The 27015-nt window shown below is 42.5% G+C and overlaps 1 pseudogene; it reads right to left on the bottom strand.

Annotated features, from left to right (window-relative positions):
• Nucleotides 1-22636: 22636 nt before the first annotated feature.
• Nucleotides 22637-25914, bottom strand: LOC148187368 (uncharacterized; annotated as a pseudogene).
• Between the last annotated feature and the right edge of the window lie 1101 nt (nt 25915-27015).

The following is a 27015-nucleotide window of genomic DNA, read 5'->3' as shown; positions in this document are numbered from 1 at the left end:
CTGAATCAGATAGACATCTAGAATAGTAACTCTAAATGAGAGGCTTGTAGTCGAGTAATAAAAAATTGAAAGTTAATAAATAATGGTCAGACAGAGCAGGAATCTGAAGACTAATAAGTTTTCAATATCGATGCCGTATGCAAGGACAAGATTAAGGGTGTGACTGTAGCGGTGGGTGGGTTTATGTACACACTGACTGAAGCCAATTGAATCCAAAAGCGTGGAGAAAGCAGAACTAAGGCTATCACTATTAATATCCATTTGAATGTTAAAATCCCCTATGATAAGAATTTTGTCTGATTTAAGCACTAAACTTGATATAAGCTCAGAGAATTCGGATAGAAATTCAGAGTATGGGCAGGGGCGCGGTACACTATAACAAATAGAACTGGCTGTAGAGTTTTCCAGGATCGGTGAGAAAGACTAAGAACAAGGCATTCAAATGAACTATAGTTTATCTTAGCCTTAGTGTGAATTGCTAAGCTTTAATCAAAAATAGCAGCGACTCCCCCTCCTCAGCCAGTGTCCCGCGCAACGTGACTATTTATATGACCAGAAGGAGTGGATTCATTCAGGCTAACGTACTCATCAGGATAAAGCCAGGTCTCAGTGAGGCATAATAAATCAATATGGTTATCCAATATTAAATCAGTGACTAAATGAGCCTTGGTTGATAGGGATCTAACGTTCAAGAGTCCACATTTAATTCTCCTGTTATGATGCTGCTTGACAGGAGATGTATTCATTATGAGATTTTCTTGTATAACTCCCCTTTTGTTTATTTTAGCTTTAAACAAATGAAGTGGTTGGGGGACAGACACCGTTTTTATAACATTTACATTATGGGTGTGTGACTGTGCTAGAAGCTCAGAGAAGCGTGTAAGACTGCGACTCTGCACCCTGGTCCCAACTCTGGGATGTCATGGCTTTGGGCCTCTAATAAACTCGGCCAGATTCCTAGAGAGGAGAGCAGCGCCATCCAAAGTGGGATGGATGCCGTTCCTCCGGAAAATACCAGGTTTTCCAGAGTGTCCAGAGGGTCCAGAGAAGATTACGGTGTCCGACATTATCTTTGCGTATTCACACACCGACTCTATGTTAATTTTAGTGACCTCCGATTGGTGTAATGGGGTGTCATTGCCGCCGACGTGAATAACAATCATACTGTATTTACGTTTAGCCTTAGCCAGCAGCTTCAAATTTGACTCAACATCGCCCGCTCTGGCCCCAGGGATACATTTGACTATGGCCGCTGGTGTCACTAACTTCACGTTTCGCAAAATAGAGTTACCAGTGACCAAGGTTGTGTCCTCAGCTGGTGTGTTGCTGAGCGGGGAGTACTTATTTGAAACGTGAAGGGGGGGTGGGAGGTGTACCGTGGGCTTGGGCATACTATGCTTTGCTTGGACAGGCACCCAGCCTCCTGGCTGCACGAAGGTTGCCGGGGGACGGCTAGCAGAGGCTATGCTATGTAGGTCTGCACCGTCTACAGGGGGCTTGCTAACTATTGCAGCTAAAGAGTTTCCATGGTGCGGAGCCGCACTTCCAGATCGCTAAGCCTCTCCTCAAGAGCGCATCTACACTGAGGAAAATACCGCGGATTCACAGGAAGTGATGCCAGAAAATCGGGACTGCCAAAATAAAATACCGATATCAAAATAAAAGCTCCCTTATATGAATTATTTACAGAAAACAGTTATTTAACAACAAGCACTAACAAAATGGGAACAAGGGGATTTTTGGTGAAATATAATCTATTAAATGAACACATGGGCTACATTCACCCCCCCCTAAATTTCACCAAAATCCAGACCACAACTCTGAAACCAGTGAAAGCACTGAGACACAATGGATACAGGACACAAATACCAGGTCAGGGCTTACTGGAAAGTTTCTTACTAAAAGTTTAATCATTATCAGCTGTATAAGCCACCTACTGTATAGGTTCAAAGTAAACACAAGGGTGATCAGGCCTTGGTCACTCTTAGATCAACATGCTGCCTTTTACACCATGTACTCCCTGCCAATTACAAACACATTAAGTTCATCCATTACATCATCTACAGTGTCCCTAACACACAAAAACAATATCGCAGACAAAGAAGATCAGAGATGGTTCTGTCTCCTTTAAAACAATGTAAGAAGAGACTGAGATTTCCTACCAAATGAACTCGCCAAAGTTTTTAAGGCAAAAGGCTTTTGAACCATCGACTCTATGAGACGATTGACCCTCTTGCTGACTCTGCCCGCTAGTGTCCTGACCACATTGTCTGTGTCAGCTGAACGGTGCACTGATGTAGTCTGACCCGAGTTTCTCTGGTGTGCCTCAATGTCAGTCATGTGAGGTGTATCTGCTAGTAGTGACAGAGTTCCTGTGTCATTATCTATGTCTGTTGGGCATGTCTGGACATTAGGATGCCCCAAACTAACGTCTGACAAGAATGTGGAGTCTGAGTCGGGTTCTGCAACAAGACTTTCCAAGTCAATGTCCCCGGTCAGGTCGTTCTGGACACTTGGAGAGGCCTGGGTCTGATCAGGGTTGAACTGCTCCTCACTTTCCATCTCTGAAGTGTCCACGCATGATTGGTCCGATTCAGGCAATCCCTCACTCACGGTCTCTTGACACTGATCATCCTCCGATCCATCCACTATCCACGCCCTCGCCCTATCTTCCATATCCTCCCCATCCAAGCAGTCCAGGGGAATAGAGGTGCACTGACCTTCCTCTGATCCAGCACCTCCCAATTCCCCTTCACCTGCCATCATAGGCAGAAAGCTGATGTCCAAGACCATGTTATAGTGTACTACCTTTGTGTTGCCTTCAATGTCCTCAAGCATATATGTGTGAGTCCGCAGGTTTCTGTCTTTGACCGTGTACACTGTTGCATTCCATTTATCAACCAGTTTTTTCTTTCCTCTCTCGCCTTTGTTTGCAATGAGCACTCTGTCCCCTATGTTCAGGTAAGTGCCTTTCACCTTTCTGTTGTAGCCCCTAGCTTGCTTGTCTTGCTCCTTGATTGCATGTTTTTGTGCAATGCTGGCTGCTTCGTGGAGATATGACATGAGTGTTTTTGCATAGCTTTTGTAGTCAACAACCACGGGGTCGTGCAGCACTTGCCCAAACATCACATCGACAGGCAGCTTTGGGATCCGCCTAAACATAAGCTGGAAGGGGGCATGTCCTGTGGTCTCATGTACCGTTGCATCATATGCAAATGTCAGAGTCTGTATTTGTTGAGGCCACTTGTCTTTCTCTTTAAGAGGGAGAGACCGCAGCATACTGCCAAGCGTCCGGTTGAACCTTTCAGTCCCTCCATTCCCCATCGGGTGATATGCTGTGGTATGAGATTTGGAGATGCCAGAAAGCCTGAGCAGCTCTGCCACAAGTTCACTCTCAAAATTAGCTCCCTGATCGGAATGGACATGTTCAGGAAACCCATACACACAGAAGACATGATCCCATAATTTCTTAGCCACTTGTTTCGCAGTCTGATTTGTGCATGGGAAAGCATGGGCTAACTGAAATGGTCTGTTATGACAAGAACATCAACACTACGTTGTTTGCTATCCTCTGCACTCCAGAAATCCAAACACACAAGCTCCATAGGGGCAGAAGTTCTGATGCTTTCAAGGGGGGCTCGAGCAGCTGGTGTCTCTTTTGTTTACTGACATGGTCTTTACTGACACGATAAAGGACGCCACTGTAAACCCTGAGTGCCATAGCTGTGACATTAAATCCTGCTCTCTCACGCCTGGAAGGACGCTTCCTTCGGATGACAAATGGCATGACTACAGAGATGGTAGGATTGAGCTCTTGGCTGCGCTTGAGCTCCTCTAATGTGAACACGGGGAGCGAGTCTTGCCCAGGCAGCAACATGTCCTGGACAGACTGAATCAGTTCCACAGCTCTCGTTTCAGTGGCGGCCTCCCACTGGTCATGAACATCCAGAAGAGCTTTAACAGATACAGAATCGCAGGAGCATTTTGAAAGGACAGACTGAGACTAAGCACCACAAACTGACTTTTTGACTTGGTGTTCTGGATGCCATCACAACTAACACTCTCAGCTTCAGCAAGGAGGTGGCTGTACTGCTCTGTGATGAGCCTGTGACTGACTGATCTTGCAAAGGGGTCCCTGCTGAGGGCATCAGCCACCACATTCTTGGTGCCAGGTATGTGTTTTAGGTCAAATGTGGGGCAAGCTTAGACACCCAACGCTGCTCGCACGCATCAAGCTTAGGCTTCGTCATGATATAGGTAAGAGGATTGTTGTCCGTCCATACGGTAAAAGAATGACCTCTTAACCAATGACTGAATTTCTCGCACACACTCCATTTTAAAGCTAGGAACTCAAGTCTGTGAGCTGGGTATTTCTTTTGAGAACTGCTCAAGGTCTTATTGGCAAAAGCAATGGGACGTGCTTATTCTTCACCAGCTGGTATCTGTGAAAGCACAGTTCCAAGCCTGTCCAATGAAGCATCTATGGATAAGATCAGAGGCCGGGAAAAATCAGGGTGTAAAAGGACAACACAGTTCAACAGACTCTCTTTTAGTTGGGAATAAAGTGTTGGTAGTAAAATACCATTCCCAAAAAGGACTTAATCCTCTTAACTGATGGCGTACAACCATCGTCCTCCATCAGGTCAATCTTTGACATGTTTGATATGACCTCAACCTTTGCTGGGTCCACGGCCACACCATTACCATCTATGATGTGACCCAAAAATCTGACAGAGGATCTCATCAAGTGGCATTTCTTGGGGCTCAGTTTAAGGTTGTAGAGTCGGAGTCACTGGAAAACAACCTCTAACCTCTGCAAAGCCTCCTCTTCAGTGGCTGCAAACACAAGCAAATCATCAAGGTAACACAACAGACTGCTAAAGTTCAGATCGCCAAATATGCTAAGCATCATTCGCATGAATGAAGCAGGGCTGTTGCACAGACCTTGGGGCATTCTGTTGTACTCATAGAGTCCCATGGGGGTCGTGAATGCAGTGAATTTCTTGGCCTCTTCTGCCATTGGAATGTTATAGAAGCCAGAGGTCAAGTCCATGGTGCTGAAGTAGGTGTTTCCACCTAGGGCGGCCAGGCAGTCTGACTGGTGTGGTAGCAGGTCTGCATCTTTGAGGGTTCTTGCATTAAGCCACCTAAAATCAGTGCACAGCCTCAAACTGCCATTTTTTTTCCACACCAGTATAAGAGGTGAGGCATAATCACTCACTGACTTCCTGATTATCTCCTGTTCTTCCATTTCAGACAAAACTTGCCGCAGTTTCTGGTAATGAGCGGGTGGAACCCGTCGGTAGGGAAGGCGAAATGGTCTCTCATCGGTCAGTCGAATGCGGTGCTTGAAACCTTTTGAATCACCACAATCCAGTGCATGTTTTGAAAAGATGTCATTGTACTTTTCAAGCAGCTCAACCAGCTTCTCCTTCCCTGTTTGGCCACAGTGACTCTTATCAATGTCAATGTCTGTAAGCCCAACCGCATGAAGTCGGTGTTGGAGGTCAGTGGGCTTTGCATCAAAATATTTTTTCTCTTGTTTGCTATTTTCAGGTTGGTTGGTGCCCTGAAAAACCTCAAAATCCTCCACAGCTAAACAGGGAGACACATCTGCCAGTTTGCTGTTTCGCTTGAGGGTGATGGACTTGTTTGACATGTTAGTAACTTTCATGGGAACCCATCTATCACCCCACAATGGTGTGATGACTCGACCAACCATGATGTTACGAGGCATGGACTTGGATGAGGTCGGCTCAACAATCACTGTGCTGCCTGGTGACATGGGGACATTATTTGGCAATTTAGCCCAGACTAGATGTTCTTGTCTTGCCAACAGGGTGACTGACTGCTGGAGCTTAACCGTCCCGATCTTGTCTGGGAGCTCTTCTCCTCTCCACCGGGATGAGTTTGCCAACGGGCACAATACAACTCTTTCCATACAGTTCCATTTCCACTTCATACATGCACTTTGGTGTGGTTAGCGTGCCTCCACAGCCTACTAGAACAACCTCCTGAGTCAAGGGAATGGATTTTGAGAGAACACCTTCATTCAACATCTTCTGCTCTGTTTGTTTGCTGAATGTACAGGCCATGGAACCAGAGTCAAGCATCCCCTGCACCTGGAATGTGTTATTTATGTCAACAGGGGTGTAAAAAATGTTCATCAAAAGGACCCACTCTGTGTGTTCTGCACTATTACTTTAGCACCAGCTGGTGCTGCTGCACATGCTTTTATATAGTGCTTTTCAACATCGCCATTGTTGAGGGTTTCTTCTTCTTTTGTGCCCACACATCCCCTCACCCAATGTGGGCCAGCTAGTTTAAAGTCTGGGTGTTCTGTGGCTGGGAGGTGTGCTGGTTGTGGCCTTGTTGGCGATTTGTACAGTTTTTCTTGATATGGTTGGGCTCAAAGCATGCCAAGCAAAGACGTTCCTGTTTACAGTGTGCAAGAGTGGAATGCTCTGGGGACTGGCAGACCTTGCAGGATCGAAGCTGGAACTGTTGAGGGGGGACTGATTTGTGGACAGTGTGATTATTTTGTGACAGTGCACGGTCGAAAAGACTGACCAACATTCTTAGGCAGTTATCGTTACAGGGGGCGCTGAATGTGCTATTCTCAACCCGCAGAGGTGACTCTCCTGGGTGGCATGTTGTTTCTGAATTATCAGGTGCAGGAGCTTGGGTATGAGCTGTCACTGATTTAAAGCACTTTGGTTTGGAAAGCACTTGTTCTTTCATCTCAGTTTGGTATCGGTTAATGTGCTCCTGGATCTCACTGGCCTTCCACTTATCTGGTGCTTTAAACTTGAAAACAGCAGCAAGAGTGGGATCTGGGCAGTATTTAACAAACATCATGGCTGCCTCCTGACAGGGATCTTCCATGTGTCGGCTAAGCCTTTTCAAGCCCTCCTCTGCGGCATCAACTGCCTTGTTCAACCGAAGCCAGTACTCTACAGGGGTCTCTCCTGTCACAGGGACAGTGCAATAGAAATCAGCCATGGGCATACAGGAATATGTCACTTCACTGAAATGCTGTCTGAGAATATCAAAGATGATCTTTGGATTTTCTTGAGGTTTCAAGGATGGGCTGCTTCTCGCTATTCTCACAATGTCCTTTGCCTTGCCCATTAGCTTAAACATTATTTCAGTGTGCTGTTCTTCAAGGGGTATGGCTCGTTTCCTGAAGTACACTTCCATCAACTCTTCCCATTCACAGACTGTGTTCTTGTCAGACCCATCTCCTCTGAACACTGGAGGCTCTCTCACGTCTGACCATAGGACTAACTTTGCACCAGTCAAGTTAAGGTAAGTGGAGTCTCTGGGTAGTGGTCCTGCGCTGCTCTGAGTTTGTGTGCCACTAGCACCTCTTTCCTCACTCTCACTCTTTAACTGCTCTCTTATAGTCTGTCCTACCTGCTGAGCAATGTGTGTTATCAGGTTATTTAAAGCTGGGTCAGTTGTAGCTGGGAAACCTGAAAGTGAATGCTCCTGATTAGGACCGGAAACTGCATGATCAGGTATACGTGTGGAACAAAAAGCTGGGGAATCTGTGCTAGCTGCTTCTCGGGCTGGGGTACTGGGTAAACCGCTGATAAATCTCCCCCTGCCAACACCAAAACTAAAACTGTCATCTGACACTTTTTCTTCATCCATTTTTCCCAAAACATATGTCATTTTCAGGCTCTTTTCCAATAGTTAATCGTACACAATAAAATATAACAAAATGACTAACTTGCCCTTTAAACTTGAAATTAATTATTTCAATTTCCGTTCTCTTTCCTTTTTCGTTTCTGTTTTTAAACTACCTTACAAAACTCAAAATTTAATTTATGTTACTTGTTATACATAGCAACCTCCGATGACCAAGCTGGTGTTGATCCACGGCTCCAGAGGCGCTGACGAACCAGTCTGAGGCGATGTGGATCCGGGTCACGGCACCACTATAGCCGGTCTGGCCTGACATGCCATGCTGCTATACCCTCTGCGTTGTGTTTAGATGCAGTGTAAAGGAAGGAGATAGTACCCCAGATGTCTTGCCAGCCAGAAGGATTTTTAATTCTGTATAAACACAGAGTTATCAGAACAGCAACTTCACAAGCTCTGGTTTCTCTCATGCATACCTCTCCTCAAGAGCGCATCTAGACTGAGGAAAATACCCCGGATTCACAGGAAGTGATGCCTAACCAGAAAATCAGGACTGCCAAAATAAAATACCGATATCAAAATAAAAGCTCCCTTATATGAATTATTTACAGAAAACAGTTATTTAACAACAAGCACTAACAAAATGGGAACAAGGGGATTTTTGGTGAAATATAATCTATTAAATGAACACATGGGCTACACTTGCACAGCATATGACATTCCTCTGTCCTTAGACCCTCACATCCCCTCCTGAGAAAGGACACAGGCGTGTACTTGCTGGGGTGTAGGGTATGAAAAAGAAGGACGCCAGTGGGTTTTTGTTGGTGTGTAGAGTATGAAAAAGGACACTAGTTAGGGTCACGCAGCTCTGCTGCTGATCTCTCTTTGATTTGCCAATATCCTCCTGTTCCTCCGCCTCATCCTCCTTCTCCTTCTCCTTATTTCATATGCAGAGCCCGGCGTAGTTGCCGGCGACTAAACTATGTTCCACTTTATGTAAAGTGTCCCAACTCTGTGACCGTAGGTCGGATCGTCTTACTCTCTTCGTGTTTCGCTCCCGACTGTGCCTTTCACGGGGATGTCTCTGATGCATCGTAGCTCTTTTAGAGGCCTCTCTATTCAGTCCTGGGAATCGGGTGCTTTTCCGGGATGTTGTTCAATAAATCTGTGTTGATAGATCCGGTATTGGGTGTCTTCCGTCCATATTTTAATCATATTTCAGTGATAAAAGTACATTAGCGTTGATGCTAAACGCCACATTGGTTTCCCATAGTTCCTTTGGAGAGGTAGGGGTTTGTTTTGGTCTTGTCGTCCAATCGGAAGACCGAGCGACTCGTTGTTTCCGCTTACATTACTACACGTCATCTGAAGCAAACTGCACTGTGATTGGTCTAATCCTGCTGTATCTATCGCTCTGTGTTATTGGCAGCGCCTCCTGCATTATAATAAATGCTGGTAGCCTCTATAATAATAATAATAATAATAATAATAATAATAATAATAATAATAATAATAATAATAATAATAATAATAAATATAATAATAAAATAATAATAATAATAATAATAATGAGACGGGTAAAGGAAGGGTGAAGGGTAAATCAGGAGACTGTAACAAGCAGCAGGGCTTCATATGGATATATACTCTGTGTTGACTGCAGGCAGAGCAGGCAGGAGAATCAGGGCCCTCTCTGTAGTGTCAGGAGTGTGATAGGGCCCTCTGCAGCATCACGGAGAGTGCAGAATGGCACACATAATAGGATAAACAAACAACTGCAAAACAAAAAATGATGGGACTTTTTTTGGAAAAGTGTGTCCATTTTTTGAACTACAATAGTTATAATGTTTATTTTTTCACTTTCTGATTCCCAACACTTGGGAGAAAAAACAGCTTGTGCACAATACTTTTGGGTAATTTATCACTAAAGATCTGTACAATTCAATTTCCGCCTTGATTTTTCTTTTGTCTTCATGGTCTCATAACTATTTGTACATTCAAGTGACATCACTGCAGCCTAACTATTCTGATAACCCAGGTTGTCCTTAAAAAGAAAAGATGTATATAACTTCATTGTGCATTGAGGGACTGAGGTTTTAAGTACATTATTACAAAAAAAGTCCAGGCGAACCAAAACTAGGTAAAAATGGCTTAGGGCTCAGGGAGTTAAAATAAACTAGACTTGGAACACAGGATTAGTCCCATGATAAACTTTAGGGACCAGTAGTCCTGATAGTGGCGCTACAGCAACTTAAAAAATCATAACAAATTACCTGTATGGCCTATAACTTGGCCAGGCCTGTTGAATCTGTGATATGCATCTGGAGAGCTGGGGAAAACTGAACTTGTTATCTGTACAATGTAAAATGAAAAACCTGCTCAATTGGTATGCAGAGGGAATGTATTTAGTTTTGAAGACCAGGTGTTTTCACTATTGCCCATTACCAGCTTGCCTTTTCAAGCTACTTTTCCTGGTGTGCACAAGGTTCTCAAACTAAAGTCTGACTGTAATTATATCATAGCTGCTTTTGAGCACAGAAAAGCAACTCAGCTTTGCCACTTTTAGTTTGCCTGACGCGCGTCTCAGGGTAAGGGTGACAGAGACATTGTTAGGTTAGAGGGTCAGACACAGTACAGATTTTCTGGTGCACGAAAAAAATTCAAACTGTGGAACGATATCCTACACCTGTCACAAAAAAAGGAACGTATACTTTTTTGGGGGATTGGTGAGATACAGCAAAAGTTTCTGTAGACATTTTTCAGAAGTAATGAGGCAACTTGGTGATTTGCTGAAAGGAAAACAAATTTAGATTGGTCCACTGTTTGTTATTTGGCTTTTAAAAGGGGAAAGGAACTGTCGTGGTGTGGCCTGGTTCTGGCAGCCTGTCTGATTTCACTTCAGGTGTATGCTAGGAGCAGCTGTCTTTCTACAAGTTGATGACCTGGATTTTCATAAATAAGTGAGCCTTTTGCTAAAGAAATGTAATCAGTTGAAGTATTCAATTCAAAAGTGTTTGGAGGTGAAGTGGAGGTAGGTAGCAAGCATCAGCTTTTTTCTTGGGTAGAATGCGGTTTGTACATGATGATAAAAAAAAAAAGATTACTGTTCAAGGCAGTCATTCTCACCTGTCCTCTTAAAATATAATATTGTTGATTTTCATTCAACTTTAGAGATTGGGACTTTGTTTCCATGGGGGTGTGACAGACACCTTGCTTTAGCAAGAGGTTTGTTTGTCTGAATTGTCTTGCAGGTCTGTGAATAGGAAGCTTCATCAGTCCAACTGGGAACATCTGGTCGGTTTCCCATGCTAACATGGGAAACTGACTTGTTTGTTTGGCTTTGGTCATATTACTATTGGTTTGACATTGTACAACAGCCTTAAATCATTACACCCACTCATTCATCTGCTGACATACTGATAACATTGCAGCACTCCTTCTCACATAAGTGCTTTTTTTTAATATTGCTTAAGAAGTAGGGCGAAAAGGGCATGTAAGACATTGAAATACAAAGTAAAATACTGAATTTAAAAGATGGACAAAAAAACAATCCGATCTACCAGGAACTCAGGAATATTGGAGATTTTGTAAGGATAAAAGTAAAAAAAATTACCAATCCATATAAAAAGATCATGACCAACAGGAAAGTGATCCTCTTTTTGCCTGTGTATCCTAAGCCCTATGTATTTTACTCCTCCATGCTGTAGAGCTGTATGATTTTCCAAAAACTATTAAAACTAACCAATGAGCCACACTGTTGCACTATGTGACATTTTCCTTCTTTACCATAAACATAGCCTTATAAGGCCCTGTGACCAAAGACGGCTGTGTCCCTTGTGCCACAGAAGAATTCACATCTTGAATCAGGCTCACTCAGTTTAGTAGGTTGAGTATGTTTAGCTTCGATGGTGGGTAGCCTCTATTAAACCTGACATATATCAAAGGAAGGCACCATCTGCTGTATTGCTCTTCTAAGTATGTTCCTCAGTCTCCCACTGCTCTGACATAATATTTCCCCTCCATGAAGTGAGTTTTAACAATACTTCAGCATGTAGCATATCTAATAACTTTCAACTGTATCAAGCAGGGTCATACTTATTTTCTGCTCAGACAAACTGTTTTAAGCTGCATGTTCTCCACTCTTTGTGGTTCGTCTGGATGTTTGTTGTGAATGCACTGCCATTTTTAAACAAATGATTTTCCTAAAAGATGAATAATATTGAAAGGAGAGACTTTTTTAAACATTTCCTTCAATAAAAAAAGCTTCAGTCATGTCAGGGAGTTCTGGGAGCAGCGTGGCCCTGCACTGCTGGAATACTGTCACTGTCAAGCGTGGGTCCCCAGGATGTAAACAGCAGAGAGTTTACTCAGTGGCAAACTTGAGGCTTCTCCTTTGGCTTATAGGCAGCACATTTTCCTGAGTGGTGCAGGGTCACCCTGATCTCTGATGACTCTCCTCCTCCTGCTCTCTTTCCCTCATTCTTCCTCTCCTTGTCTGTGTATTTTTTGTGATGTTATCTTTTCACTCTCCTCCCACTCACTGCTGTTCCCTTAAGCTGTCTCAGAGATGAACGCCTCATTGTTTTTGTCCTTGCACTGCTTTCCAAAAGTGCGTCTCCGAATGTGGATGTTGAGCAGCTTCACACTCTGTTTGACACTTTTGTTTTTAAAGGAGGGAAGGTCATCTCTAGGCCAATTACACTTTATGAAATTATATGTAGTTTCACCTGGGACATTTCCAAATTTAGTTTCATTCTGAGGGTTTATTACGAGAGACTGTTTGTTCCCAGTTTATAAGCTGTTATGCAGGTTTTGCACCCCTTTCCTCTCTGCATGTTTATGCCTCTGACAGCTGAACTTGTTGCTCTGAACTCTCACAGGGAGTACTTTGCAGAGAAAAGTCTAACTGTTCAGCTCCAGCCCTTGTTTCTATTTCAACATACATTTTATCTGGTACTGTGCAAAGACTGCATTCTTTTATAGCAAAGCACAGTATGTTGTCTTTGACTTACCATATTGATTTTGACAACTGCCAAGATATTAATCAGTTGACTTCTAGTCATTTCATGATTTCTGCAGCTGTCTAGCACCACATGTTGAGGTGCTATCCATCTGTTTACCCAGGCTGTGTGTGTTTGTTTTTGAATGCAATCATGCATGGTACTGAGTTTCACACAAGTCAGATGCACCTTGAGATGTCGTTTCTCTACAGGGGGCTGAGTGATCGAGGAGGAGACGCGGTGCCTCCTCATGAGGGCTCAAAAATTGCTGTGCCCTTTTGGCTCTTAGTGAGGGTGACCTGAAAAAATTAGAAACACTCAGTGAGCGGCACAGCCACTGTCTCACTGCTGATCAATCTCAATCCTCTACACATCTCTCCTATACACTATTCACACTTTGGAGCAGTCAAATACCAAATGCTCATGTGCTTAAATTCTTGTTATATGCGGCAGGTTTGGAGAATGCCACACAGTCATCCTGCCAGGTAGTGTGTGCTTGATTGAATATAGAGTGAATGTCTTGTGTAAAACTACATTATGTCAGATAGTTTGACAATCTTGATGGAAAAAAAAGCTATTAGACAGGATGTATGAAATAGCAGATGGTCCCAATGTGGCAGGCTCTGACTACGACTGACAAACTAACTGTATCACAGAGTATCATCTCAGACTTGGGGAGGAAGAATTTGAGGGGAAACAATATCTTTCAAGCCAAAGTAAAGGATGCAATCTGGTCTTTTTTCAACGTTAAGCTCAAGAACAATTATCGCACTTTGGCTGGCTTTGCATCTAGTTATTTGTTAATTACTGTTGTCCCTGGAGATTTTGCATTGGTGTGTTGACCTTGGTGAGGTGCACGCACCATTGACATCTTATCTATAAACCAGAGCATGCTTGCATAATGCACATGCAGGGACACTCTGATCGCATTGTCCACTGAGAGCCAACTGGAGCAGAAAAGGCAGCAAAAGTTCAGAATGCATGGATAAAAAACTGAATGTGATAAAGTGCTGCAAGGGCAAAACGTCTTCAACGAGCACCCCTCCCCTCACACACACATACACACACACACAACCACACGCTGTGAATTCAAATGAAAGGACACACAAACATCCTCCCCGTAGCCTATTACCTCGACCTGCCTCTCCACCTTCCCCTGACCCTGTCATCCCATCCTTCCCCCTCCAACACATTACTCCCTTATCGCCTATCTGCCACTGCTCTCCAGCCCTCCACCTGTTCACTCCCCTACTCTCACTCACTCCCCACAGGTAGGCTCACTGCTGATGTCAAGGTGGGCAGTGCAGTGAGTAGTTTTCCCAGTGAGACCAGTCCTGACCTTTCATTGCTCCTTAAAGAGAAACTTTGCCACTCTACAACCAGCTTTGAATTAAAACAATGTGGGCGGTATAGGTAGATGAACTTTCGTAAACTTCCCTCCATCTAACCAGTGCCTGGATATCCCCCTTTCCCCCAGAGACACACCGCCCACCAAATGACGTAATTTACGTTGGCATTTTCATATTGCCCACCAACCCTGCCACTGCCACCACACATACAAAGAGTATACAGCAAGAGACACATGTCAAACTCGGACTGAAATCTGATCAAATGGTAAAACTAGACAGAGCTGATCGAATAAAACTCAACTCACATTACAGCACTGTCTATTTCTCGGCTAAAATGTTTTCAGAAACAAATTTTAATGCCCCGTTTTGCCGTAATGGCGAGAGTTTGTGAACAGGAACAAGGCATCATTCTGCTTCCTGCACAGTGAAAACAGAGGCTGAAAAAACTTTGATCAAACAGTAAAACTAAGCAGTGCCGATTAAATATAAAGATTTTTTTTGCTGAGTTGCATATTTATCTCCTCAAATGTTTTCAGAAACATGTTTTAGCTTTAACTGCAATACGAGATGGCTGGCCACCAGTGTGGCAAACGAGGTCGTATTACATCACCCAACAGATGCATTCATATAATCGCAGGGTTTGTTTTTTAACTCTTGAGCAAAATTTAATGCCACAGAAATTTTCTAGTATTTGCATCTTTCTACTTCAGAGACAGCCTAGTTTTATGAGAGGACTCTCTCTATATTGATGGAATTCTTCTTTAAGGAAAGAGGGAGCTTCTTCCCTCCTTACCAGTGTCATTCCTCCTTGCCCGTGGCGTCTCCTGGTGCATTCTGGGCCCTGGCCCTGGCCTGGGAAAAGGTTGGTGGGGATGCTTGTGCTGTCAGGACACAGCTAGCCCGTGTCCGCACTCATGTCATGGCTTGGATTAGAATGGTTTGGCAGAGCTGCAGACAAGTCTGTTGTCTGCAGCTCTGTATGTAGCATCTCACTGTGGCTGTTTCTGCCTCTACACTTATTTCCTGCAGTGCTTGTAAACTTATTTTTAATAAAGAAAAGCTGCCAAGAAATCTTGGTGATAAACACAATTTGTTTCCTATAGATTTTTCACAATAAAAGTCCAGCATTATTTTGTTTTGCTGAAAGCAAACGTGAAACAGTAAAATAAAGCAGAGATCTAAAGTCACAACAGAGACGCAGGAGAGAAACTAAACACCAAACCACCGAAGCTACAAAAGTACTGAGAGCTGAACACACGGAGACTTTTAAAAGTGTCTTTCTCTCTGTTCTTCTGCACAGACAGGGGATGAAAGGAGTCTCCCCACACACACTTGTTACTGGGGGAGAAGAGGAATCGCCAAGGGTTGGCTGCGGTCAACAAGACGTCACCACTACCTGCTTGGGAGCAGACAGGCACTCATTTTGGCCCTCCTCCAAAAAAGATCCATCTCTGGCGTGGCTTGACATGTTAAAACTGACAAAGGAAACACAAATCCACATGGCATGGTTTAACTCGCTGTGGCCAAAAGTGACAATAGAAATAACCCAAAAGTATCAGGCCTGACCACCCGTAGGAGGCCTACTGGCTGACAGCTGACAGACCTGGTATTTGTTGCATGAAACACTTTTTTTTTTTTTAAATTGGAAGAACAATGAAAGGTGTATAAATCACAGAGCAACCAAGAATTCTTCCATTTTTTCCACATTGTTTTCTTCCCTTACACCCCAGAGGGAAACCATAAAAGAGATACATTAGCGGCAACAATCATTAAAAGACTCATAGGTAGCAATAACACCAAAATGAATGGTATGTTATTAGAGATAAGAAAATAATGAATGAAGAATAAATGAAAATAACTAAGAAAATAACACTACCAAATTAAAAAACAACAAAACAAAAAACAAACAAGAAAAACAAACAAAGAAGTAGGACCCTTTCGTCACAAGCAGGCAAGGAGGTCAGAGAATTGATATAATGTACGATTAATTTCATAATTGGCATATGAAAAATGCTCGCATCTGACCTGGCTGGTCCCCTACACACAACCATTGGATGAGACCAACCTCATTCAAAATGAAAATCACTTGTAATTGGACAGTAAATCCCTCACTCCCTCACTATTATTATTATTATCACCACTGTTATTTTATTAATAACAGTAGTATTAGTATTAGTATATTATCATTATTTTTTATTTATTTATTTATTATTATTGTTATACAGTTACTGAAGACTACACCTGTCACAATATCAGTTGAGAAAAAAGACATATTTGCCAGGAACATATTGAAAATAGTAAAGCTTTATTTTAAAAAACAACAACAATCAAACAACAAACAACAACATGAGATTATTGAAATGTAGGCTAATTTTGCTGCTTCCGCGTCATAGTCGGTGCTGGTCTGTCAGAGGATGGCCCAACATGCAGCTGTTTGTGGTGTGTTGCTACATATTTTGAGTTCCCTTCCAGTCTCTCCTAAAGAACAGCACATAGTTCAGAGATCTCCTGGGTTCTAAAGGATGGTGGCCTCACAATCCTCAGCTTTCCCGTCATCTGTGCCGTCGTCCTCATCTGATATCATGTCTATTGTGATTCCTTTCAAAACAACCATTTCTTCTTTAGTCAAGACAGCTCTCCTTGCTGAAAACACAAGAAGTACCATAAGTACTATTGCTGTCACGGCTGGTACCATGACCCAAAAGCAACACACAAACCAGTAAGAGTCTTACAGAGTCTTTAATAATAAAGGCAGAATAAATCACAGTTCCACAATAGCCCACAGAGCTGAAAGTCAGTGCCGGTGATCCACCGGAGCGATCCCCAAACCGAGTCGAACCAACGATGACGCTCAGGCAGGAAACCCACCGGAAATGTGGTGCATGCAGGCTCTAGAAGCAGTGACGAGTTTTACTATGTTGATAAAGTTTGCTATAACCACTGATACAGTTAACACAGAAAGCACACAGGGAGACGAAGAAAAGGAGGACATTTTCTGCACAGTCCATGTTAACGGCAAGCCACTAGAACTCAAACTGGATACTGGTGCTAAGTGCAATGTTGTCTCATATGACATTCTGGCACAGGTGAGAGACGTAAAGAAAGTCTGGACACCTCCAGGGGGACAAAGCTAGTCGCATATGGAGGTGACGAAATCCCCTCAGCTGGGTCAGTACATCTGTCCTACCACACGTCAGGTCAGCCTTACAACCTACGATTCCAAGTAGTAAACCGAGATGTGCAGCCTCTGCTTGGCTTGCAGGACAGCCTTCGTATGAGTCTACTCACACTAAGAAAGGAAGTTCACCAAGGATTTGTATCGATCCACAAGACCTAAACAAGGTGCTCAAACAACCACATCATCCTATGCACAAATCACCATCCTATGCACAAATCACCAGTCACTGGTAACCATTCTTTCACAAACTTTACACACGGCTCTGGTGAGTTGCAGCACATGATGCTATGTCTACAAAAATACACCTTCCAACTGAGCTACAGCAAAGGAAAGCACATGTAGCTGGCGGACACATTGTCCCATGCCCCCAATAAAACAACAGAGCAGCACAGCAATGAGGAGGCCAATTTTGAATTTATGTCTGTCCAGCACATCTCCTCCTTAAGCCTCAAAGAGCTCAGAGAGCACACGGTGAAAAATAATGATCTGCAGGCGCTCTGCAGCATCATCAAGCGCGGGTAGCCCAAACACAGAGCCAACCTGCCAGCCAGCATCTGCCACTACTTGACATACAGGGATGAGCACAGTCGACAAGGGCATCAACATGAAGTGACCGAAGGTCGTCATTCCAGAAACACTACGATGTGAATACACCACAATCCTACACAGAGGCCACTCTGGCACAGAAGCAACAAAATGCAGATCATTGTGTTTTGGCCTTCTATGTCTGAGGACATTGAGAGAGAGACACTGTCATGCTCCACCTGCAGTGGCACTAAGCCCCATCAACAGCAGGAGCCGCTCAAACTCCACAGACATCTTTGAGTGGAATCGACAGCACTACTTAGTGCTGGTTGACTCATATTCTGGGGGATTCGAGATAGACCTGCTGCGCAACATGACGTCCAATACTGTAATTACAAAGCTAAAGCGACACTTCTCAGTCCATGGCAGTCCGCACAAAAGACTAATGTCATGTACCACACTCCCAATCTGCAAGACACTACTAGTTCCCACCATCAGGGACAGTGACATTGTCAAAGCACAACTAACCAGGAGGCGACAATCCCAAAAGTTGTGGTATGACAAGGCCAGCAGGCCACTACAGCCACTCACAGAAAGACAAGTTGATGCAAACTCACCGTGGTCATGATTGCATGGCGACAGTGAAGCAGATCTGCCATGGAACAAGACCCTATATCGTCCAGTCAGGGGAGCACGACTACAGAGGGAATTGGAGACACCTCCTGCCTGTTTAAGAGCCACCACATTGTCAGGCCCTTGACAGTGACTAGGAAGCTGCCCCCATGCAGACAAGTGAGCAGCAGGGGCAGGATGGAAATTCTATCTCCTCGGCCGCTGCTGGAGAAGCCACAAAAGACACCTCTCATTCCCCACCCCACGTCCCACGTTCCCCACTCACCAGCGCTACTCCATCCCCTCGTCAGCCCCCTGTCATCCCATATGTGTGGGATGTGCAAGCCCAACCGTAAGTTTATGCAGTACTTGTTGAATGTTCGACAAACTGTTATATGGTGTATAATGGGTAACAGGACTGTTGGACTGTTTATGATAGCACAATATACTGTTGGACTGTTCTAGTGTTCCATGAAAAAAAGGAACACTGTTATCTGTGTTCTGTCCTGCATCTGCTCTTTATGTTCCAGGATGCTGCTACGAAGATGTCAAAAAATGTGGTTGTGTTTGAGAAACAACAGCACATGGCAACCAACACCGAGAAGTCAACAAACACACATGCTGGCATGGATTGCTAGGATTAGAGGAAGGAGGCACATGGTGAGGTGTAAAAAAACATCCCTTTCTAACAGGAAGCAAACCTGGACTCCCACAACAAAGTCTGGGGTTTGTTTGATTCATCCACCTCCCCTCCCACCCACCCTATGGGCACCATCAAGGTCCTTGTTTAGGTTATGTTACCAGTAGTGTTTTCAACCTGATCACATCAAGTGACGCCACCTGTGTGTGTTGGACATGCAGACATGCCAGGTGCTGTCCAGCAGCATATAATAACACCGCAACCACTTCTGTCCCACCGCATTCTCACCTAATGCCATCCAGAGGTCTTCCATGTACAAGTGATAGGTACCTTTTAGCATCTTGCTCTCTCAGTTTCACAGGTGTCAGCAGTTTAGCCAAACTGCAGTGTGTTTCATGCTTGTGGTGTTTACACATACAATGCTGCTGCTGCAACAGCACTGTCGGCAGCTGTAAGTACTGTTTTTCCACATTTTTAAGTACAAATTCCACTCATTTATGAAGTCGCGCAAGCCCCTGCATTACCGACAACACATTTCTGTATATGTTTCAAAATAAAATGCCTTGTATCAGCAACTGAAAGGATTCTTTCCACAGACACATTGTCAGAGGGCTTTTGTTTTGAAAGGGAAGAAGGGAAGGTGGAGTAAAACAGACATCTTTGTATTTCCTCATCTCTGTGACAGAGAGACTTTTACATGGCAGTAAAAAGTGGTATAGAGTCACTATAATAATTTTCACTGTATTTCTGGCTGGAATGTGCTTCTCATTGATCAAGGAGAAATAATTCTTGCCTAGATACAAAACTCACTTTGTCATTCTTTTACCATTAGTGAAAACTGTGGTAGATATTTTCTGCCAAATCAACAATGCAATTGGCTTCCATTGTATCTAAAAAATGTGTCACATAAACCCTTGAAAGTCACCTTTACACATTTGAGGTGCATTCATTTTCCTGAATAATTTTTTTGTTTTTCCCCTGAAAAGTTGCTCTACACATTTTAAGATATATTTGTGTGGTGCCTGTTACTTTGTGGGGGCTGGTGGACTGGTGTTTTGTGTGCTGGGTGGTTTTGTCTGTGTCTGTCCCTGTGTTGCAGGGGCTGGGCGTGGCTTCCGGGTGCTGGAGCTCTCGGCACACTTCCTCACCTGCGCCTCACCACCAATTATCTCTACCTGCAGTATAAAGACGCCTGCTTCACTCTTCTCCGGCACCAGATTGTTTTCCACCTTCCATGTGGTAGATCGGCCATCTCTTTGAGAACTTTTTGCTCGCATCTCGTGCCTCTTGTGTTTATGGATTTTTTGCTCACTGGTGTTGTCTCTGTGCTTCCTCTAGTGCTTCTCCTCTCCGAGCTCCAGTGCTTCGCCACCCAGCCCCTCGCCTTCGGACTCAGCCACCTTCAGCTCTGTTCCCCTCAGACAACTCTTGCTCCCTTACAACCACCAGCCTCAGGCTCTTCCTCGCCACGGACAGTCCTCACTCCCAGCCACCGCCAGCCTCACGTTCCCTCTCACAATCCTCGGACAATCTCTCTCTCTCTGCCACCCTTAGCCATACGCTCTTCCCCGCCACCCAACAGCCACTATTCCCTACAGCCTCACCTGTTTCTCCCCACCTTAACGCTCCCCAGCATCCCATTTCCCCTTACCCTCATCATTATTATTATAATTAAAAGATCTTTGTTAATTGTTTGCTCTTGGGTCCTCCACTCTCGCTCTGGTTGTGTTGAGTGACACAATTTGAAGCCAATGGCAGTGGTGATTCAGCAGAGAATAACTACCACATATTTCACAAATGTTAAAAGATTATGATAAAATCTTGAAGGTGACTTCTGTATCAAGGCAAGAATGATTTGGAATCCACGTGTCAAAAAGTCTAGTATTGTCCTTTAAAAGAAAGTTCTTTGATAAGATTTGTTTTATTTTTATTCAAAATAATGACATTACTATTGTTTGCGCTAATTTGCACTGTTGTTTGCACTACTGAAGAACATGTTAAAAGAAAGTTCTTGAATAAAAACATGCCAAAGATTGAACAGTTGCGTAAAAATAATGCAGTCACGCTGGTGTAGACATGTTATATTTGTTATATGTACATATGCACTGATTTTTTTTTTTTTGCTTTCAGCACTGCAAAGGCAGGGAACACAAGGCCCTCAAAAACAGAATATACTTAAAGCGCTGCTCTATCTGCATAAAGGATGTTTATACCAGACACTGCAACATTAAGATTAGTGGAATCATTTAATCAAGATTCCAACCACCCAGATAACTGCTTTTTCACCCTGTTGAGGTCGGGAAGAACATAACAGATACACCAGGTAGCACTGAGAGGCTCAGGCAGGGATTCTACGATCAGGACACAAGGATCCTATATCAGGATCCTGCCTAATCCTACACACTGACATTAATTTATTATTACTACACTATTTTGAAGTAAAAAAACGGAAAAAAAGATTGAATTATACTACATTTTACTGAAATTATATAAAGGCCAAGGGTCTGCGGCACAGCAGGTCATTTTTTCAGGCCATCAACAACTTTAGTACACGGTGGTTGTCCTCTTTGAGCCAACACCGTGGACAACCACAACCACAAGCTCTGCCTTCTATCAGCAGCATCTTAAATGGACCCTTGTCTGCACAGAGAGAGCATGCAAAGGAATAAGAGACACAGCACTGACTGCAGCACATATTTAAAAAACTACAGAGTGAGGAGGCACACCCAGACACACCTGCCTTCAATCAGACCCTGACTGACAGCAACTGGCTCACAGCAAATGTGAAGTTCCTCTCTCCCAGTGCTTCTCATGGCATTTGCCATCACTAAAAATGTTAGAAATAATTTGAGGGGAGAAATAGGCTTTGCAGTTACAGAATCTTTATTTAGAATTGATCAGCGATGCCTCGTTCACAAGTAGTGATCGACATGATTGCCAGCTGCATGAGAGACTCCTCGGCTCTGATTGGTTGTTTTCCTTTACATGCAGTGGATTCTTGCAAATGCCGAGCAAAGAAAAGTGCTACAAGGCAACAGTGCAACAGTGTGGGTATGGGGCAGAGGTGTATAAAGTACTTAAAAAATAACTAAGTAAAATTACAAGTACCATAACTGAAAATGACTTTGGTAAAAGTTAAAGTCACCCATAAGAAAATAACTTGAGTAAAAGTCTTAAAGTAGCTCACATTAAATGTACTTAAGTATCAAAAGTATATTGTGAAAAAATATACTCAAGTATCAAAAGTACAAGTACAAGTAAAGTACAAAGTATTTTTATAGTATGCATAAAAAGAAGCAAAATAACCAAAAATGGTTCTCCCCTTGTTCTCTTTATTTCACTTTCAGGTGAATGAAATAGATGTGGTATGATAAAACAAAAACAAAAAAACTCCTGAGCAAACATGTAGAGTGAGTGAATCAAGTGTCTTGTGTCTGCCTGAGAATGTAACTATAAATAAAGTGTCTGTCTGCCTAAGAGCACAAAAAGTGCCTCCTATGTGCCTCAGAGAACACAACTAAATAAGGTGCCTTGTTTCTGGTTAAGAATACAACTTCAAAAATACAACTTCAAAAATACATTCTTACTACACACAGCACCATCACTGCAGAACAGTTGCACACCACTTTTCTGAACAATGTCTTGCACAAACTGTATTGCAAAATTTAACTTAAGGACCACTTTTAAACTATGTTGGGGGAATCCTCATGGGCTGATGCATACTCACACTACACACACAAACTTTCTGGTTCTGGTTCAAATGGTGATAGAGAAGTTGAACTTGCGTTTCATCCTCAGCTAGTTGTGCTCTTTTTGGGCTGAAGATGGGGCCTGCTATGCTGAACAGTCTTTCACAGGCTGCAGAAGCAGAAAAAAGTGTGTTGAGTATGACAGACAACTTGAGAAGCACAGGAAACATCTTCAGTATCTTGATGTCGTCTGTTGAGTAGGTCAGGTACGAATCAAGATGCTTGGTGGCGCTTGGTGTTTTGTGGGAACTTTTCAGGGCATGGAAGAAATCTTCCTCATCAGATGAGCCAGATCCGACATCTGCTGTAATGGAAGGATCCTCCAACTGCTCCCTGATGTAGTCCAACCCTGAAACACAGGGAGGTTGAAACTAGCATTAGTACATCCAGGGTATGTGCACATTTTTATAGGACAAATTTAATTACATTCATGACATTCAAAAACTCTAAAGGAAAAAATTCAATTACAATGACAAATAATACTATCAGAAACAAAAGGGCAAAAATTAGCAAAAAATAAATAAAATAATAGAAAAAAAGTTGAGACAAATTGTGAAAATAGCAGATCTACAAGCTTGCAACGCAAGGCAGAGTATGCTTGCAGATTAGCTACTTTCACAATTTCTGTATCTGTTTAATTCAGGGAATAAACAAGGAGAGAAACACAAATTTAATTTCTTGACTCTGACAATTCCAGACATCTTGAGATATTTTCAGGCCCTGAACTTCAAAAACTAAATTTACAGTATCCTGATTACAGCTGAAATACTATCAACCTAGTTCGAAATTAGACTGATGTATAAAATGAATAATAAAATCACAAATGTAATAAGTGTACATTAAATTTGTAATTTAATTTAATTTAAATTTGTAATTTAATGTATATTTGCTACATTTCCTTTAATTTAAAGATCTTCATGTTGTCTTACCGATTCTCAGCGTAGCATCATCTTTGATCCATTCTGAACTTTGGGATGAGAATCGCTGCAGCAATCAATTCAGGGTCTCTTAACATCTCACCAAAACGGTTCTGGATGCCCACTTCAATGGCTTCAACCAACAGCTTGCAGTGCTTCAGTGCAATCTTTATTTTTTCCAGTTTGCTGCTCAGCAAGGAAATCGTCAGAAGAAGCCGTCCCATATGGACTTCCGCTTCTCCTTGGAGGATGTTGATGGACTGGGCGACAGGGCTCATGGTGGTGTAGTACTCTTTGAGGAAAGTGAGCTCAACTGGATGGAACCTGTTAGGGAGAAAACAAACCACTGTTTTACAATTATGCATGAACATTGTACCCAAAAATCTGTAACCTAGAAAACATACAAAGCAAAGTTTTACACTACATTGTGTATAAACCAGTTGCGAGGTTGTCTACGGCTCCTTATAATGGTTTAGTTTACTTGAGCGATTGAATATCATCACTACTACTACAGTACAGCAGTAGGTAGGTTGGTGAAAACTGGACAGTGTATGTTCAACATATTACTGCATTCTAGCAGTGGTAATAATATCTAATAGCTCCGGAAAACTAAACCATTAGGAAGGCGAACATAGTATAAAATGATGACTTTATTGGAGCATAGTACTTTCACCTCAGGGATCATTTCTAAAGGGGTCAAGTGGTTTTTAAACAAGTCTCATTTAAATATGATGCAAGTCAGGGACATTCACAGAAGCCATGGCAGGCAAAAATAAACAAATAAATAAAAAATACATAATTCCAATTTACATTGGAACCTTCAATTCTGCACAGATCTCTCTCAAAAAGCTGGCTCTCCCTTCTCTCTCAGAATCTTGAGTAGCCTTTCCACAGCCATAAACAGCGAGTTCCACCTGCTGGCATTTGGTTGTAGCAGCTGGAGGGAGCAGGCATCTTCCACAGCTTCAGCTGCTTGGCAGGATCTTTCACACTTATTCCACAGCCCATGACACTTGCTGAATGTTGAGCATTGCAGTTTTTTTGTATCCATGGTTGGCTGTTGCTTTTTCAGCATCAACTGTAGACACTAAGTTGAGGAGATGACAAGCAAATACATGAATAAAAGAAATAATAATATTAGTTTAAATGATACTCAAGACATCATTCAACAGTTACCACAATGACAGGTCTGGATTGTTCTAACCACTTCCACCCTGGTGTCCCAATTGTGGGCATGTCCAACATTGATAAAAAAAAAGTTGGTCAACTGTCAACTATAGTTTATCCTTAAAAAATGCCAAATTGTTTAAAAATAGCAGATCTACAAGCTAAAACATCATGCAGCACACTGAGGTTGGACATCTGCCCCGCCCCTTTTTTTTCTTTGTAGTTAACATAAATGCAGTTTTGGTTTTGGTTCCAACTTTTGCAGATGTGCTCTGTATCTGGTAATTATTATATACACACATGCACTTTTTTCATATCTGCTGTAGACCCAGACTGGCAATAGCTGTGCATTACAACAAATACAATTAAAAAACAAAAACAAAGCTATTTTATTGAACAGCATGCTATTTCACTGCAGCTCCTATGAACAAAAATGCAGATTTTCAATATTGCTTAACTTCAAGTTACAGATCTTGTACGTTTATTTTTCAATAAAAAAAAGTGAAAGCACTTGATATTAAAAATGTATCATGCAGGAGAAAAACTGCCTCCTTCGAGTAGGTTAAGATGCTAACGCTGTTTTAACGACAGTGCTGCAGAACAATTTGCACAAAATTTTATCTAGAATAAAGTGTAATAAAATACTCTGTGTGTGTTTGTTTGTGTGTGTCGCATAGGTTTATCCATACTTGTCCACGCCACCACGTGTGATACTAACGTTACTTGCAACGATAGCTTGCACATAATGTTGGCTAATGAAATTTGTAGGCTAAAATGTTGGCTTAAACTATGTTTTATCAAGAAATTACATACTCCTGGCACATGAAATGACATTGGCAGGAAATAACGTTACTTAATTCACTTACCTCAATGTGTTTCCTAGGGTTGGATGGAGAGTTCTTAAATGCCTTTATCTCGAGGCACTTTGGCAGGCAAAAGAAGCACTTAATCCTGTATGTTTTAGGATTTTCCCCCATCCCAAGGTAGCCAAACATTGTTGCCAGGTATGACCACGGCGGGTGACTGTCGTCTTCTACCGAAGGACATGCTATCAGTGTGGTAATGTCTTCTTTGTCTTTCTCGTCAACATTAACTGCGGAGGTAGCCATGTTGATCTCCACCGCCGCGCGCATCCCGCCCTTATCCTTTGATGATTGACTATATTTATATTTTAATTTGCAATGAGCAACGTTGTAACAAATGTCAAAGTAACAGAGTAAAAGTCTATTTTTTAACGTTTAAATGTAGTAGAGTAAAAGTAAAAGTCCTGATTAAAAAAGAAAAACTCAAGTAAAGTACAGATCCTCAAAAAAACTAGTAGTGTAACGAAGTACATCTATTTCGTTACTATCCACCTTTGGTACGGGGACAGTTTTAGCTAATATGACAAAAGGCTATTTTTAGAAAAGTTAGCCACAGCTTAAGTGTCTTCCTTTTGTTTTTGTTTTTTGGTTGTTTTTGGCTAGACCACATCATACGAGGCCAGGCCTATAAACACAAAGTCTGTCTGTGAGTGAGTGAGTGAGTGAGTGAGTTATGTAACTGGTTGGAGTGACTGGAGTCACTATGGCTATGGGGTGCCAGTTGTAAAGTTGTTCACGGTAAAAGAATATGCAACATTTCTCCACATTTAACTCTAAAGCATAATTAAAAAGAGGTTTGAATTTTTCAAAGTCACTTTTTAATCACATTTAGAGCAATATTTGCGAATTTACTTTTTGGTGAAAAATATATTAAAGATAACGTAACACTCAAAAAAACGTTTAATATTAAATGTAAATGTAAAATATTATTCCTAAATGTTAAATCTAAACGTTAAATATTTATGTCAAGATTCTAAATATTTAGCTAATATGCAAATTTACACTGCTGTTTAGCAGAAGTAGCAAGATAAGAGCTCAATGTATTGATGATCTTTGTACTTCACGAAAAAATCAAAATTGGGAAATGAGTTCAACTCTGCCTAACTCCTGGTTTATATGAGAAACTTTTGCTGTGAGGAGAGGTACTGGTATGGGCTGGTATCATCAAAGATGAGCTTGTGGGGCCTTTTCGGGTTGAGGATGGAGTCAAGCTCAACTCCCAGTCCTACTGCCAGTTTCTGGAAGACACCTTCTTCAAGCAGTGGTACAGGAAGAAGTCCGCATCCTTCAAGAAAAACATGATTTTCATGCAGGACAATGCTCCATCACACGCATCCAAGTACTCCACAGCGTGGCTGGCAAGAAAGGGTC

This window comes from Plectropomus leopardus, chromosome 15 (genome assembly GCF_026936395.1).
Source record: "Plectropomus leopardus strain MGB_pleo_1.0 chromosome 15, ASM2693639v1, whole genome shotgun sequence".
Taxonomy (NCBI): Eukaryota; Metazoa; Chordata; class Actinopteri; order Perciformes; family Serranidae; genus Plectropomus; species Plectropomus leopardus.
Note: the sequence above shows the minus strand (reverse complement) of the source record. Positions and strands in the feature narration are given on the sequence as shown.